The sequence below is a fragment of the Odocoileus virginianus genome, chromosome 21 (assembly GCF_023699985.2).
Source record: "Odocoileus virginianus isolate 20LAN1187 ecotype Illinois chromosome 21, Ovbor_1.2, whole genome shotgun sequence".
In the NCBI taxonomy this organism is placed as follows: domain Eukaryota; kingdom Metazoa; phylum Chordata; class Mammalia; order Artiodactyla; family Cervidae; genus Odocoileus; species Odocoileus virginianus.
Window position 1 is genome coordinate 7,458,143 of NC_069694.1, and position 15,832 is coordinate 7,473,974.

General features: G+C 39.1%; 1 protein-coding gene across 2 annotated transcripts in view; it reads left to right on the plus strand.

Annotated features, from left to right (window-relative positions):
• SMIM14 (small integral membrane protein 14) overlaps window positions 1-15,832 on the plus strand; it is a 57,897-nt gene that overhangs the window by 29,868 nt on the left and 12,197 nt on the right. The window lies entirely within an intron of this gene.

A 15,832-nucleotide genomic window follows, 5' to 3' on the forward strand; every position in this document is an offset into this window, starting at 1 on the left:
ATTCTTATTTTTTAAAAAACTGGACATTTAATTTATCTTTGTAATAAAGTAATGTCTCATTAATTTCAGGTCCTAATTTGGAACTTTTGTTATTTTCAATTTCATGTATAATAAAATTGGATTTTCTTGTAGGTTAGAGTATTACCAGTTCCTGAGAATTTAAAATGCTAATAGCAAGTAAAAACTTGAAACCTGAGGATTTTAATGATTGGTTATGGTTAGCTCATTAGCTGTACGTTGCTAATGAGTTGCAGTTTTGTTTGGCCTATTTTGTGGAAATAGGTGGGCTTTGCCAAGGAATATATTCAGCTTAGGAGCAGTTAAGATTTTACCATTAATTCCTTTCCATTTTAATAAAGTACTGTTCATTCACAATTAAAAACTAATTTATCTTCCTGACTTAGTAATTATATCAGTTGTAAGTTCTTCCTTGTAAGTAATAGAAGTTCTAACTGATTTAAGCAGAAAAAGGACATATTAAAAAAGTATTATGTGGCTCACATTGAACAGACTGGCATGGAAGATGATCAAAGAGATCAGAGCGAATGTAAATACCAGAATGAGCCCATGCTTTTAAAACTGGCCCAGCCAAAAAGCTGCTGCTCTTGAACTTCAGACTCTTGTATATTCAGCTGTTGATACACTATCTCCATTTGGACAAATAGTAGACATTTTATACTTGATGTGTGCATAACTAGACATTTCTTAGCCCCAACCTTATACTTCTGTCTTCTCTCTCTCTTTTTTTTTGACTGTGCCGTGCAACATTTTAGTTCCCTGACCAGGGACTGAGCCTGGGCCCCGGCAGTGAAAGCAGCGTCCTCACCATAGAACTGCCAGGCAGTTCTCTGCCTGCTCCGTTCACTCCATTATTCTGGCTGCTCAGGCACCAGTGTTGCATCATCTTTACTCTGTTCTTTCAACCCAGTGGCTAATGCAGAAACCAGGGGTCAATTTTAAAAAGTCCCTCTGGATCAACCTTAAAAGTATATATCCAGAATCCATCCCTTTCTCACACTTCCAGTGCAACGCCCTAGTCTAACCTACACTGTCATTTTTGCCAGGATTATTGAAATTAGCCTTCTGGTCCGGCTCCTTGCTTCTATCCTCTTGTCATCTCCATTCTCTTTAACTGTAGTCTCACTGCAGCAGCTGAAACTATTTATTTCTGGTAAGTCAGGTAATATACCTCCTTTACTCACAGGTATGCAGTAGCTCCCCATTCAGACATTTGTAGTAGAAAAAAAACTAGGGACTTCCCTGGTGGACCAGTGGTTAAAACTCTGCACCCCCACTGCAGGTGGCACAAGTTTGATCGTTTGTTTGGGGGACTAAGGTCCTGCATGTCATGCTGCACAACCCAAAAAAAAAAAAACCCACAAAACTGATGCGGCCCCGTGTAATCTGTCCCCCTCTACTGGTTCCCCTTTGCTCACTTAGTTCTACCAGTTGCCATTCCTGAAAAATACAGGTCACGTCCAAAGGATCAAGAGTCTAAATGACTGCAGACTTCTCAACAGCAAAACTGGCAGGTAACAACACAGTGACTTTAAATTGTGCAGGGAAATTATTACCAATCCATCGTTCTATATCCAACCAAACTGTCAGTCAAATAGGGTCTTCAAAAATGTTGCCTCGTGTACTGTCTCTTTCACTGCTGGGCTCAGGTTTGATCCCTGGTGGGGAGTTAGGACCACACAAGTCCCATGGCATGGCCAAGAAAAAAGAGAAAGACATGGAGGTATATGCTAAAATAAAATAATCAGCTCAGAGGGGAAAGTGGTGTGCCTCTGTGGAGGCGGAAATAGGAAGCGGTGAGGAAATGTTCTTTTGAAGAATAAATTGATAGAACAGTTTAAGTTGCTTACATGCATAACTAATAAAAATTAAAGAGCAAAATCCTTACAAGTTTGTGAATACAAAAAGGTGTGACTTGTGGATAACTAATTATGTTGTGTGTCTTTCCCCCTCTGTGCAACATAAAGTGCTACCAGGCAGAAACCAGGAGGACTGCTTTTTAAGGGAAAGTGGAAGATATTCATGGGAGGACTACTAGTTGGGTATTGAGGACCAAGACAGAAGCCAGGGTAACCCTAGCCTCTATAGTGGATGTGAAATAGGAAGGAAAAAAAGGATGCCTGGTCTGAGAATGGAATGCACTAGTAAGCCTTAAAATGAAGCCTTCCCTACCTGGAGCCTTAAGAGGTTCTCTAGGCTGCCTGCATGGGTCCCTGGAGTAGGAAATGGCAACCCACTCCAGTGTTCTTGCCTGGAGAGTCCCATGGACAGAGGAGCCTGGTGGGCTACAGTCCGTGCGGGCTGCCTGCATGCTTCCTTGATAAGGGACACTGATTGTATACCCTAACTGCTCACCCAGCCTAGTCCTTCATTAATAAATATGAATAGAAAAACAAGCAAAGAGTTGAAGAAAACAAAAGTACTACAGTGTGGTCTCAGGTTCAGCTATATTAGAAGGCAAGAGGAAATAGATCCTTCTCCTATGAAAAGTCATAATGGGGAGTTGCTTGGTGGTGGCCCAGTGGGTTAAGAATCCACCTGCCAGTGCAGGGGACATGGGTTGATCCTTGGCAGGGGAACTGTTCCCATGTGCCGCAACTACTGAGGCCCAGGTGCTCTAGGGCCTGTGCTGGTCAACAGGAGAAGCCTCCACGACGAGCAGCCCGAGCCCTGCAGCTGGAGAGCGGTGCCGCAGTGAGGACGCAGTGCAGCCAAGAAGCGAAAACCGGGGATGAGTGGAGAGCTGCGAGTGCTGACCCGTGCAGGTGGGGGCGGCTCTTACGTGCCACTGGCAGCAGGAGTATTTTAAGTGGTAAAGTTACAACGTCACCACGCTCTTGGTGGGGTTAAAAACAAATTAATATCTTCCCTTGATTTAAGTGTGACAGTCCAGTTAAATTCCTCGATAATTCTATGTCAAGTAAAACCACCCAAAGAATAACTTTGTGTTACTCTTTGAACCGGGCTTAGATTTTAGGCCCAGGTTTTTCACTTACATGAATGTGTGGCAGGACCTTTGAAAGCTAGGGGGGATGCCAGCCAGTCACAACAACCAGAGAGCTGCTTCGCAGATGTCCGGATGCCCTAGTACCAGCACACTTGAAAACCTTTGAATAGTGGGAGAGTTAGGGTTCATAAAAAAAGGAAATCCAAATAAGCTGAAGGCAGACATGAAGAAGAGAAGCATGGTTAATAGAAAGCATAAAGTAAAATGTTATGTGTGAGTGGATTATACTCACTTATTGAAAGAGACAGATTGGAGTTTCTTTTTTTGATTGGAGTTTTTAAATGCTATTTACAGGGGAGATAGACACTGAAAACGAACTATCATAGATAAGTGATAAACAAGCGGAGAGGGGGGAAGCTGTCCCAAAAGGATGTGGTGTTAATCTCGGACAAAATAGACTCCAAAGCCAAAACAGTTGAACAGAGGAATGATACTGTCAAAAAAGAAAATCCATCGTGTTTGGAATAAGCTATTTATGTCCCAAACAACAGAGAATGCAAAAACTTTTAGAAATGAAAGAAGAAACATATTTTGGAAGTGTCTGAGAAATGTTAGTGAAAGCCATAGCGATGCCTTTGCAGGTTCAGGTTAGAGTGTGTGTGGGTTAGGCTTCCCTGGTGGTCTTGTGGTTAGAAATCCATCTGCTAGTGCAAGGGACTCAGGTTTGACCCCTGGTCGGGGAGGATCCCACAAGGCGCAGAGCAACTAGGCCCAAGTGCCACAATGCCCTAGAGCCGGAGCTCTGCAATGAGCTACTGCAGTGAGAAGCCCATGCACCTTAACAAGTCGCCCCCTGCTTGCTGCAGCTAGAGAAAGGCTGCACACAGCAACTAACACCCAGCCCAGCCTAAAATAAATAAATGAGTCTTAATCAGCTGGTAAAGAATCCGTCTGCAATGCAGGAGACCTGGGTTCGATCCCTGGGTCAGGAAGATTCCCGTGGAGGAGAGCATGGCAACCCACTCCAGTATTCATGCCTGGAGAATCCCCATGGACAGAGGAGCCTGGTGGGCTACATACAGTCCATGGGGTTGCAAAGAGTTGGACACCACTGAGCGACTAAGCACAGCCCCCAAAAAGAAAAAAATGTGTAGGTCAAGGTAACATTTGTAAATATGTGGAAGACAATCTACAGAATATATCTCAGATTCATAACAGTAGTTATATTGGAGAGAGTTTGACAGGAGTGTAGGCACTATTTTTAAAACCATAGAAAGTCTCTGATGCTGATCCTCCTTTTTTAAAAAAATAGTTTTGTTTATTTATTCTTGGTTGAACTGAGTCTTCATTGCTGCGATGGTTTTTCTCTAGCGGTGAGCGGGGGCAGCTTTTCGTTGTGCTTTGCAGGCTTCTCATTGCAGTAGCTTCTCTCGTTGCAGGGAGGCAAGTCGGCTCAGTGGCTGCGGCTCCCAGGCCGTAGGGCGCAGGCCCAGCAGCTGTGGCACTTGCCTTTACTGCGCCGTCGCCTGGGGGATCTTCCTGGGTCGGGGGTCGGGCCGTGTCTCCTGCCTCAGCAGGTAGATTCTTTACCACTGAGCCACCAGGGGAGCCTGCGGCTTCTCCCTCTCCAGATGCGGACGCTGAGGTGCAGAGAGGTTTAGTCACTTTCCCGAAGTGTTAAAGCTGGCCAGCGAGTCGCAGAGGCACATTGGGCTTGACGCTTAGCTCCAGCCCTGTGCTGTTTCTTAGGCATGGTGATCTGCTCTGCTCCCTGTTGGGTTCCGTCAGGTGCCTTAAAAAGCACTGTATTTGTGATCAAGAGTGGGTGGGTGGAAGGATAGGAGAAAAAAGGGGAGACTCTTCACTGTACATTACTTATTCAAGTAATTAACTTAAAAATAAAACTTTGTTAGCATTTCAAAGGCATTATAAGCAGTACAGTTATATACAAAGTTAGACTTTTCCCACTGAATAGTAAAGGTTTTGAATGCACTGTTACAAAGAAAATATATTCTACAATATTTACTAACCTTTTAATAACTTTGATAAGACTGTCTTATCTTACCTTTGTTGATTTCTAAATTGGTAGAATTTTTCTCATGTTAAAAATATATATAAAATTAGGAAAACCTGTATGTCTCCTAAGGCTAAATGAACATTAACAGCAATCCACACTGTGTACCACTGCCTCATCAGTGCTGTGTAAGGTCTGATCATTTAACTGCTAAGCTGTACCAACACAAAGAATATAAATCTGGTTTCATGCATTTTATTGTACATTTCCAATAGGACTTTTAAAGTGAATGACTTTATCTCCGACTACATTCTCATAGGAGTGTTTTAAATGGCACATTACATACAGTGGTTCAGTTCAAGGCTGGTAAAACCGCAGTACAAAGAATGCCCATTTTGGGGTGCTCATGACAAAGTTTACTTACCCCACTGGGATGTTGCCTTCCTATGATTCAGTTACACTGTTCGGTTATACAAGTATCAGACTGTTCTTAATGGAGTTGTGTTTTGCCAGGCGTGTGTTTGCCAGGTTTTCTTTGCCAGGTTCTGCTAATGTTCAGAAACATTAAAAAATGGAGGCATTATCTGACGTTACTGATATCTTTCTATCCTAGCCTAATACTCTAATTAGAACTCTAATGCTTTACTCATTAGATACTGGCTAATAAGACTTAAAGAGGGGGAGGAATGTGCAGTAAATCCCTTTCAGTTAAAATCAGGTATCTTTATCATGTTACATATAATTCTATGTTTCATTACTTGATTTAACGGTGGTAATACATCTGTTGATAATATTGGTTTTTACTGATGTAGTAGTAGACTACTATTAGACAGGTAAAAAGATGTCAACACAAAATCACAATCTAATTATAAATCATTCTTCTAAGTTGTATAATTTTTGTGTGTGTCTTGGAGGGTATTTTTTTAAAGGGGTGTTTCCTTATAACTAATATATCTAGTTTGTTTTGGTTTTTAAAAAATCACTTATATTTCCTTACAACCATAAAGATGGCCTGGAGAGAGGCTTTTTCACTTCCCACTGAAGCCACTTGCAGAATTATTTTATTTTTATCCTCTTCTGCTCTCTTGTCACCTCCTTCTCCTATTCTCCTTGACTGGCTGTCTCTTGGCGTACAGTTTCCTCTATTAACAATAGGAGTTGCAGAAGGAGAGAACAGGTGGATTTGGAAACGTAAATTTAGATTATGTTTTGTGTTTTTCCTCTTCTGTTGTAACCTAAGATTTGGAATGCAGATAATTCCCTTTTTGTTTGTTGAGCTCTGTAGTTCAGCCCTTATCTAAACAATGTACCTGAAACTTCAGCATCTTTAATTTACTTAAACTTGTTTCTGTATTAAAGTACTATAAGCATGTGCTCTGGGAGATCATTGGTTCAATTCCCTTAAAAGCCTGAAGGCCTTGTAAATTGTGACTAATGTCCACTGTACTTAAATAAATCACATTAAGTAAGACCTGTTATTGGCCTGGAAGATGTATGTCTAAAAGTTTAAGAAACTTCTCGACTCAGGAAATGTTATCTACTGCTAGTATCTTTTCCTCTTAATGTATTTTTTGTCAAATGTTTAATTATTAAAATAAAAAATATAGTAATATTCTTTCAAAAAAGCAATCAACATGTTAAAAGTAAGACCAAAAAAAAAAAAAAAGTAAGACCAAACTCCTCACTCACTTCTCTGTATCTGGCATATTCCTACTTCCCTAGATGAATTTGGTATGCATTTTCCCAGATCTTTCTAACATATATTTAGATACTATGATATATATATTTTATCCCCAGTTTAATAATATTGAGCATCTTCCACGTTGCTATAAAGCGTTTTTAAAATACAGTTGACTTTTGGTTTTTACTTTAGTCAGTAAAGGAAATGTTCATGTATTTCCTTCTTTCAAATCTTAATATTTTTTATCAATATCATCTAGCCACTGGAAAACTAAATAGTCCTGTGATTTATGGTACAATTGATCTTACCAGTTAGAAAGTGTTGACCTTGAAAAGAAAAAAGTCAATTATTTTACCAGCAAAAATGGATTTATTTGGGAATAGCAGAGAATTGCAATTCAGGACAAGCAAGCCACAGTGAGAGCCATAGGCAAGTCCAAGGAACATTATTTTATAGAGAAAAAGAAGAAAGTTGGGAGGGGTCATTCTGAACAAAAGCCCATTGGAGAAAAATTGAGAGTTCAGGGTGATGATGGTTTCTCATTGGCTGAGTTGCTGGGGTAATCAGTTTCTTATAGGAGATGCAACCTACACCTTGTACCGTTGGGGCCAAAATTAATGACTCTTGTACTGAGGTCTGTAACAATTGATGAATCTTATATTTGGCATCAAATTGTACTGTGTGAGAGCTCTCCCTTCTGGCCTCCTGGTTTTCCTTTGTTTTCACAGAAGGGGGTTATGTTTTATTTAGAAGATAACAATAACTAGTGCATGTCTTCATGGCCCAAAATTCAAGGAGTACTAAGTGTAGAAAGGGAAAAATAAGAATCTCCCTGTTTGCCGGCCTCCCATTGCCACTTTACTATTATAAGTTATTCATAGTTTCCTTTATATTCCCATTATTAGGACTGTATAACAAACTACCCTAAAACTTAGTGGCATAATAAAAACCTTTTAAATCTGTTGACAAACTCCGTGTCTGGAGTTCACACAGAGCACAGTGGAGATGGCTAGTGTGCTGCATGATATCTGGGTTCTTAGCTGGAAGCCGGAGAGGCTGGGAGCAGGAGAGCATTGAAGGCTTGCTCACTTGCTGTCTGGCAGTTGATGCTGGCTGGGCTGAAACCCTGCCTAGCGCTGTCAGCCAGAACACCTACGTGTGGCCCTTCTTGTATCTTCTTGGCTTCCTCACAACACAGTGGCGTGAGTCCAAGGGCAAGCATCCATCCCAGGAGAGGATGAGGAAGGGAAAGAACCTGTGCAGTGGCTAGATACTTCTGACAACCTAGCCTAAGATGTCACATGGAACACTTCTGCCATACTTCTGGTTGCAGCAGTCCTGAGCCTGCTCAGCTTCAAGAAGAGGGGCAATAGACTTCACCTTTTTTAAAAATTGAAGTATAATTGATAACTAACATTAGTTTCAGGTGTATGACTTATATGTATTGGGAAATTATCACCACAGTAAGTTTAGTTAACACTTGTCACCATACACAGTTACAGTATGTGTTTGTATGTATTGTATGTACATAATTTTACTAGTGATGAGAACTATTAAGATCTACTCTCTTAGCAACTTTCAAGTATGCCTATGGTATTATTAGCTGTAATCACTATGCTGTAAATTATGTCCCTATAACTTAGTTATCTTATAACATTTTGCCCTCCTTCACCCATTTCACTCACCTGTCACCCCCAAACCCCCCCACCTCTGGCAACCACCAGTGTTCTCTTTATCTTCGAGCTCTATCTTTTGTTGTTTTAGTTCCACGTATGGTATTTGTCTTTCTCTTACTTATTTCACTTAGCATAGTTCCCTCAAGGTCCATTCATGTTGCCACAGAAGGCAAGATTTTGTTCTTTTATAAGGCTAAATAATAATTCCATTGTGTGTGTGTGTACACATCCTGGAGGAGGGCATGGCAACCCGCTCCAGTACTCTTGCCTGGAGAATCCCGTGGACAGAGGAGCCTGGTGGGCTACAGTCCATGGGGTCTGAAAGAGTCAGATGTGACTTAGCTACTAAACAACAACAACTTTTGCATATTTGTTTTTGCTCTTGTTGCCTTTGCTTTTAGAGTCATCCAAAACCTTATCACCAAGACTATGTCAGGGAGCTTACCACCTATGTTTGCTTCTATTTTTATGGTTTCAGGTCTTTAATCTATTTTGAGTTAATTTGAAACCAGTTTTGAATTAAGAGAACTAAATGTGATTGGATATAATTAGATTCTAGCTATCTCTAAGTTGAAACATTGGGCTTCCACAGTGGTGTGATTATGCAGGAATTCTTGAATTGAATATAACTTTGTATTTTGTCATTTCTTTAAAATTCTCCTTCTGTAATAATTTGGCAATGTATATCAAAACTTAAAATGTATGTACCTTCATCATAGCAACTCTTCTCTATATTCTAAAGAGATTAATCAAGCATATAAGAATGTTTTCATAGGAACATTCACAACATTGTTTTTCATATACAAATTTGGAAATGATGTATTTAAATGGAATGTGGGACAGTATTAAAAGTTAGAGCTGGGTTTTGGCAGTCTCAGGCTATTTCAAGCCATCCGCATTACTGAGAACTATATGAGGACTGGTCAGGGAACACTGACCAACTGTTTACCCATTGATTTGAAAGTACATTTTTGCTGTTGGTTTTGGCATTTCACTTAAAAAAAAAAAAGTGATAACTATGAGCAGGCTTACTCAAATAAACAGGCCGCCCTTTCCTGCGTAATGCTATAATCTGAAAGGATACCATGGGCCATGACCTGAGTTTTTTATATACATTTTATATTTAATTTTATATATGTTTAGTTATATCTTTTAATCCTCACAATGATATTAATATTGATAACAGACTGTATTTATTTCTTTTGTCATTTGAAACTTTGCTTTAGAAAGTAACAGACACAGAATTTGAACCCGGATACCTCTGACTTTGCAGCTTCTTTTTTGAGCCACTGTTCTGTATCACAGTGTTTCTCAGTTTATCTACCGCAGGTAGATCCTGTGCCTGGGAAAGAAGAGCACCTCTAATATACACGAGATTCTTGAGTAGACACAGAACGATAGCAAATACGTTCTTGTTCAGGTTCTGCCTGAGTTGCCTCAGGCTGCTCTAGCACAACACCACAGACCGGGGGCCTCAAACAGTAGCTATTTCTCATGGTTCTGAAGGCACTGGGAAGTCCAAGATCAGGGCACTTCCTGATGTGGCTCTTTCCTTGGTTTTCAGGTAGCCACCTTGCTGTATCCTCACGTGGCCCAGAGAGACTGTGGGCTCTGTTCCCACCCCTCTCATAAGGGCACTAATCCCATCAGGGTGGTTCCAGCCTCATGACTTCATCTGAACCTCATCACCGCCCAAAGACCCCCACCCCCCAAGCTCCATCACACTGGGGAGTCGGGCTTCAGTATATGAATTTGGAGGGGTGGAGGGAATACGAACATCCATAACAGATACCTTTTGATAATCCCAAAGAGAGATTTTCTGTTTTTCTTGTAATTTTTTTAAAGAATTTCTCCAAGCTAAGATTCCTCATAGAAGTTCCATTTATCTGCTTTTGTGCCATTAGAGTCTTCTCTTTGATCTATGTTTTTTTCCATCAGCCTCTGACAGCCAAAGTTCTATATTAGGCTTCCTAGATATCCTAAGAGACTATTTTAGGTTCTACATCTTCCCTAACATGAAATCTCGGTGCCAAGACTCTTATATTCTTTTAATCTCTATTTTCTTCTTTTTTCCCCAATGAAGAAAAACATTTATTCTAACCATACTATTTTGTCTCATCGATTTTGAAGCTAATTCATTTAAGGAACTTTACATGACCATCCTGGTTAAGTGGGGACATCTAAATCTACATTTAGTTCTTCCCTGCGATCCTGGGATCAGTGTTAGTTAGCAGAAGGGTTTACCTGGGGAGCAACCATTGACTGTGAATGGTCCGTGTGTGGTTCCCTCAACTCAACTCTACTGAACAGAAAATATTTGAAGTTTATGGCTCCATCCTATAGTTACTGCTATGCCTGCTTCCCTTATATTATTATCCTTTTTTAATAAATAAAAGTATAGTTAATTTACAGTGTTCTGTTACTTTCTGTCATATACCAGTGATTCAGTATTTTATATATATATATATATATGTACACATTGTATTTCATATTCTTTTCCATTATGGTTTATCACAGAATTTTGAATTTAGCTCCTTGTACTATATAGTAGGACCTTGTTGTTTACTGATTTTCTTTTATTTATTTTGTTTTCACAAATGACTTCCTTTTGTTTTTTTTTTTTTATGGTTTTAGTCATTTTATTTTATTTATTTATTTTTTTCCCATTTATTTTTATTAGTTGGAGGCCAACTACTTCACAGCACTGCAGTGGCTTTTGTCATACATTGAAATGAATTAGCCATGGATTTACATGTATTCCCCATCCCGGTCCCCCCTCCCACCTCCCTCTCCACCCCATCCCTCTGGGTCTTCCCAGTGCACCAGGCCTGAGCACTTGTCTCATGCACCCAACCTGGGCTGGTGATCTGTTTCACCCTAGATATACATGTTTCGATGCTGTTCTCTTGAAACATCCCACCCCCGGGTTCTCCCATAGAGTCCACAAGTCTGTTCTATACATCTGAGTCTCTTTTTCTTTTTTTGCATATAGGGTTATCATTACCATCTTTCTAAATTCCATATATATGTGTTAGTATACTGTAATGGTCTTTATATTTCTGGCTTACTTCGCTCTGTATAATGGGCTCCAGTTTCACCCATCTCATTAGAACTGATTCAAATGAATTCTTTTTAACGGCTGAGTAATATTCCATGGTGTATATGTACCACAGCTTCCTCATCCATTCATCTGCTGATGGGCATCTAGGTTGCTTCCATGTCCTGGCTATGATAAACAGTGCTGCGATGAACATTGGGGTGCACGTGTCTCTTTCAGATCTGGTTTCCTTGGTGTATATGCCTAGAAGTGGTATTGCTGGGTCATATGGCAGTTCTATTTCCAGTTTTTTAAGAAATCTCCACACTGTTTTCCATAGCGGCTGTACTAGTTTGCATTCCCACCAACAGTGTAAGAGGGTTCCCTTTTCTCCACACCCTCTCCAGCATTTATTGCTTGTAGACTTTTGGATAGCAGCCATCCTGACTGGCGTGTAATGGTACCTCATTGTGGTTTTGATTTGCATTTCTCTGATAATGAGTGATGTTGAGCATCTTTTCATGTGTTTTTTAGCCATCCGTATGTCTTCCTTGGAGAAATGTCTGTTTAGTTCTTTGGCGCATTTTTTGATTGGGTCATTTATTTTTCTGGAGTTGAGCTGGAGGAGTTGCTTGTATATTTTTGAAATTAATCCTTTGTCTGTTGCTTCATTTGCTATTATTTTCTCCCAATCTGAGGGCTGTCTTTTCACCTTGCTTATAGTTTCCTTTGTTGTACAAAAGCTTTTAAGTTTCAATAGGTCCCATTTGTTTATTTTTGCTTTTGTTTCTAAAATTCTGGGATGTGGGTCATAGAGGATCCTGCTGTGATTTATGTCGGAGAGTGTTTTGCCTATGTTCTCCTCTAGGAGTTTTATAGTTTCTGGTCTTACATTTAGATCTTCAATCCATTTTGAGTTTATTTTTGTGTATGGTGTTAGAAAGTGTTCTAGTTTCATTCTTTCACAGGTGGTTGACCAGTTTTCCCAGCACCACTTGTTAAAGAGGTTGTCTTTTTTCCATTGTATATCCTTGCCTCCTTTGTCGAAGATAAGGTGACCATAGGTTCGTGGATTTATCTCTGGGCTTTCTATTCTGTTCCATTGATCTATACTTCTGTCTTTGTGCCAGTACCATACTGTCTTGATGACTATGGCTTTGTAGTATAGTCTGAAGCACAAATGACTTCCTTTTGGAGTGGCCAAAATCAGCATCAGTTAGTCCCACCGTATTCTTCAGATAAGTCAAGAGAAAACTTGAGATGCACTGTCAATTAGACCTCTGTATAAAGAGTTTTATCAAAGCAGTGAGATTCTCCTGTTTGACTAAATGTGTTTTTCTAATTCTTTACCCATCATAAGTGTTTGAATCTGACATACTGAGTATATATCCCAACACACTGGTTTGGACAGAACGTGTAAGTCCAGGACTAGAAATGTGGTTATGATACTTCGACACCTCATTATGCAGAGCCGGCAGCCTCGTCTGCCTGTGAACATGTCAAGCGTAGCCAGGAACCTGTGGAAGGCCAGCCAGAAGAGCAGGATCCAACTCCAGCTCGCAATGGAATGTCCCCAAGGCTCGCTGCAGCTTGGACTGGAGATGGAGTGCTTCAGTCAGCCAGGCTCTCGATGAATAATTCCTTTTCATTTTTGGTCGTGTGTGTGTGTGTGTGTGTGTGTGTGTGTGTGTGTGTTTGCGCATGTGTGCGGGCACTTTGTAACATTCTTATTAAAGCTGAAAGGGCTTCTTTCTGCAAGGCATGTGTTGTAATTTGACTTCCCACTTTCTGGCTTCCCTTATCTAGAAAAAAAATCATTTCTAAACCAACATAGCTACCACATAAAACTGACATAATTTCTGTATTTGTCAATTGTATGTGAGTGAATTAGTTTTCTAGAAGTTTGTATAGCAGGACAAATTATACATTACTATTTTTTATCATAGTCCAAAAAGGAAGCTTATTCCATGTAGTGATACTGAAAGGAAGAGATCTCTTTTAGTGCTGAAGGAAAACATTGGCTGTATTAATCTTAGAGGCTATTAGGTAATTAGATATGGTCATTTTCACCTTACTCTGAATTTGCTTCGGGTTCAATTGTATATCAGTTGTATATCAATTCACTGGAATATTTTGTAACCATTCAGAATTGTGGCTGATTACACAATGTTTCAGTCTAATGATATGTTAATAAAAATTACGATACAATATTTTGTACATTGTAAAGTAAAATAGAATTGGGATTTAAAATCTGAACTTCAGAGTTAGTACTGGATATATTAGCTAACCTCCTCCAAACTCAAATTTCTTCATCTGTAAAGAAAGAATAATAGCCCCTGCCTCCTCCAGTGAGTGTGAGGATTATCTAAATTCTTAGTATAGTCCCTACCACATAAAAATTCCTAGTAAATAGTTGTTATTATACTGGTTGTAATTATGTGTGGTTTAGTCGCTCAATCATGTCCAACTCTTTGCATCCCCATGGATTATAGCCTGCCAAGCTCCTCTCTCCTTGGGATTCTCCAGGCAAGAGTAGTGGAGTGGGTTGCCATTCCCTTCTCCAGGGGATCTTCCCCACACAAGGATTGAACCTGGGTCTCCTCCATTGCAGGCAGACTCTTTACCGATTGAGCCACCAAGAACCCTGGTGATTGATTGTAATTATGTGAAACTGTGCATTTTTCAAGACTAGAAAACATAATGATAATTGTACTAGGCAGAGAATTAATCCACATTAATTCCTAAGTATTCTGTAATGTTTCTCGTATTATACTGTAATACAAATAATTATTTAAATTATAATTTAAAGTAATATTTATAAATTCATATCATTAAAATATATTTGTATTTAAATGTACTTCTAATATGATAATTATAAGGTACTCCTATTCCACATTGATTAAACATATCAGTATTTTTGTTTTCTTAAGGTAAATACCCAGAAGTGGAACTGCTTGATTTATATAGTAGTTCTATTTTTAACTTTTTGAGGAACTTCCATACCATTTTCCATAGTGGTTGCTTCCAATTTTTATTTCCACCAGTGGTGTACAAGGGTTTCCTTTTCTCCACATCCTCACCAACACTCATTATTTACTGTCTTTTTTTATAATAGCCATAGAATGCATAAAAGGGTTTTTTAATTCATTCTTTGCATGTTTAGGAAGGTTTAAGATAGCCAGCATATTTTTTTTTTACAATAATTAAGGTCTATTTTCCCATTCTAATTCAAATAGAACTACTCTTAGTGGTATACAGAAAAGCAAGTCTGGTCATCTTAGAGAGCAATTTGTAAGATGATTTATTCTGATATTTTAGATGAGGTCATAATTTGTCTAGCATGGTAATAATAATAGCTGACATTTCTTCTCTCTCGGATTGTCACTGCATTTCTTATGTGCTGTGTATTTAATTCTTACCTGTATTAATATACAGGCAATATCCTCATTTTAGCACATGAGGAAACTAAAGCTTAAAGGTGTTAAAGAATTTGCCAAAGGTCTTGAAACTCTAGAAAGTTGCAGAGCCTGACTTTAAATCAAGATCTGTCTTTCTTCAGAGTCCAGCTAAGCACAACTGCCATGGAATGGCTTCCCCAAATAATTGCAAGTGATGTTAAACTGCTTGAATGGAGAGAGGGTGTGATTATAAAGTAATGAGGCTGAATTGAAAAGTTGCGTGCTCATTCTGTTTACTCTGTGTCATCTCTTTTAAGATATATGAGATTATCATTTTAAAACATCCTAAAAGGCCTCAGCATAGGGTGAACACTCATAAAAGGATGATGTCTGCTTATTGATAGATGGGTCTTTTCTTTGCAGTTATCTTGTAAAATTCATGATCATATGGTTCCAAAATTAAATTTTATGTTAAGAAAGACAAAACTTCAAATCCCATCTCATCAGAACCTACTCTATTCCTCCAACCCACTGCCCAACCACTGTGGTATCATTTTTATTAGTTTCTTATTTATCCAACCACTGTTTATGCAGATGTAAGCTAAAAGGAAAAAAAATTCCTTTCTTTCAAAAGGCCTTTTCTATAAAGAGAACTTGTTTTTCTCTCTTTGCTTCTAATTTTAAGTGAGAAAAAAGTCTTGTCAACAAAGTTTACTATTTCTTTAGTCGCTCTCCTCTATGGTTAAGTGCTTTTTCCCTTGGTAAGTCTAATAACATATGGCAGTGGGAGTTTCTGTCACAGGTAACTTTTTAAAATTCCTCATTTAAGTAGGTGAATTGCACCAGATCACAGTATATTTGAGTATTATGTTGAGGAGAAAAAAATCCCACCAAGCTGATCAGGCCCTGTATGTATTCTGTATTTTTATCTGATATTTGATTTTGAAGGTACAATAGATAGTGTGGTAGCGTTCATTAAAAAACAGAGCATGATCTTTCTGATAAGTAACATCCATTTTGGTAAGTCTGGTGGCTAATTTCCTTTTTTCTTATTCATTGTA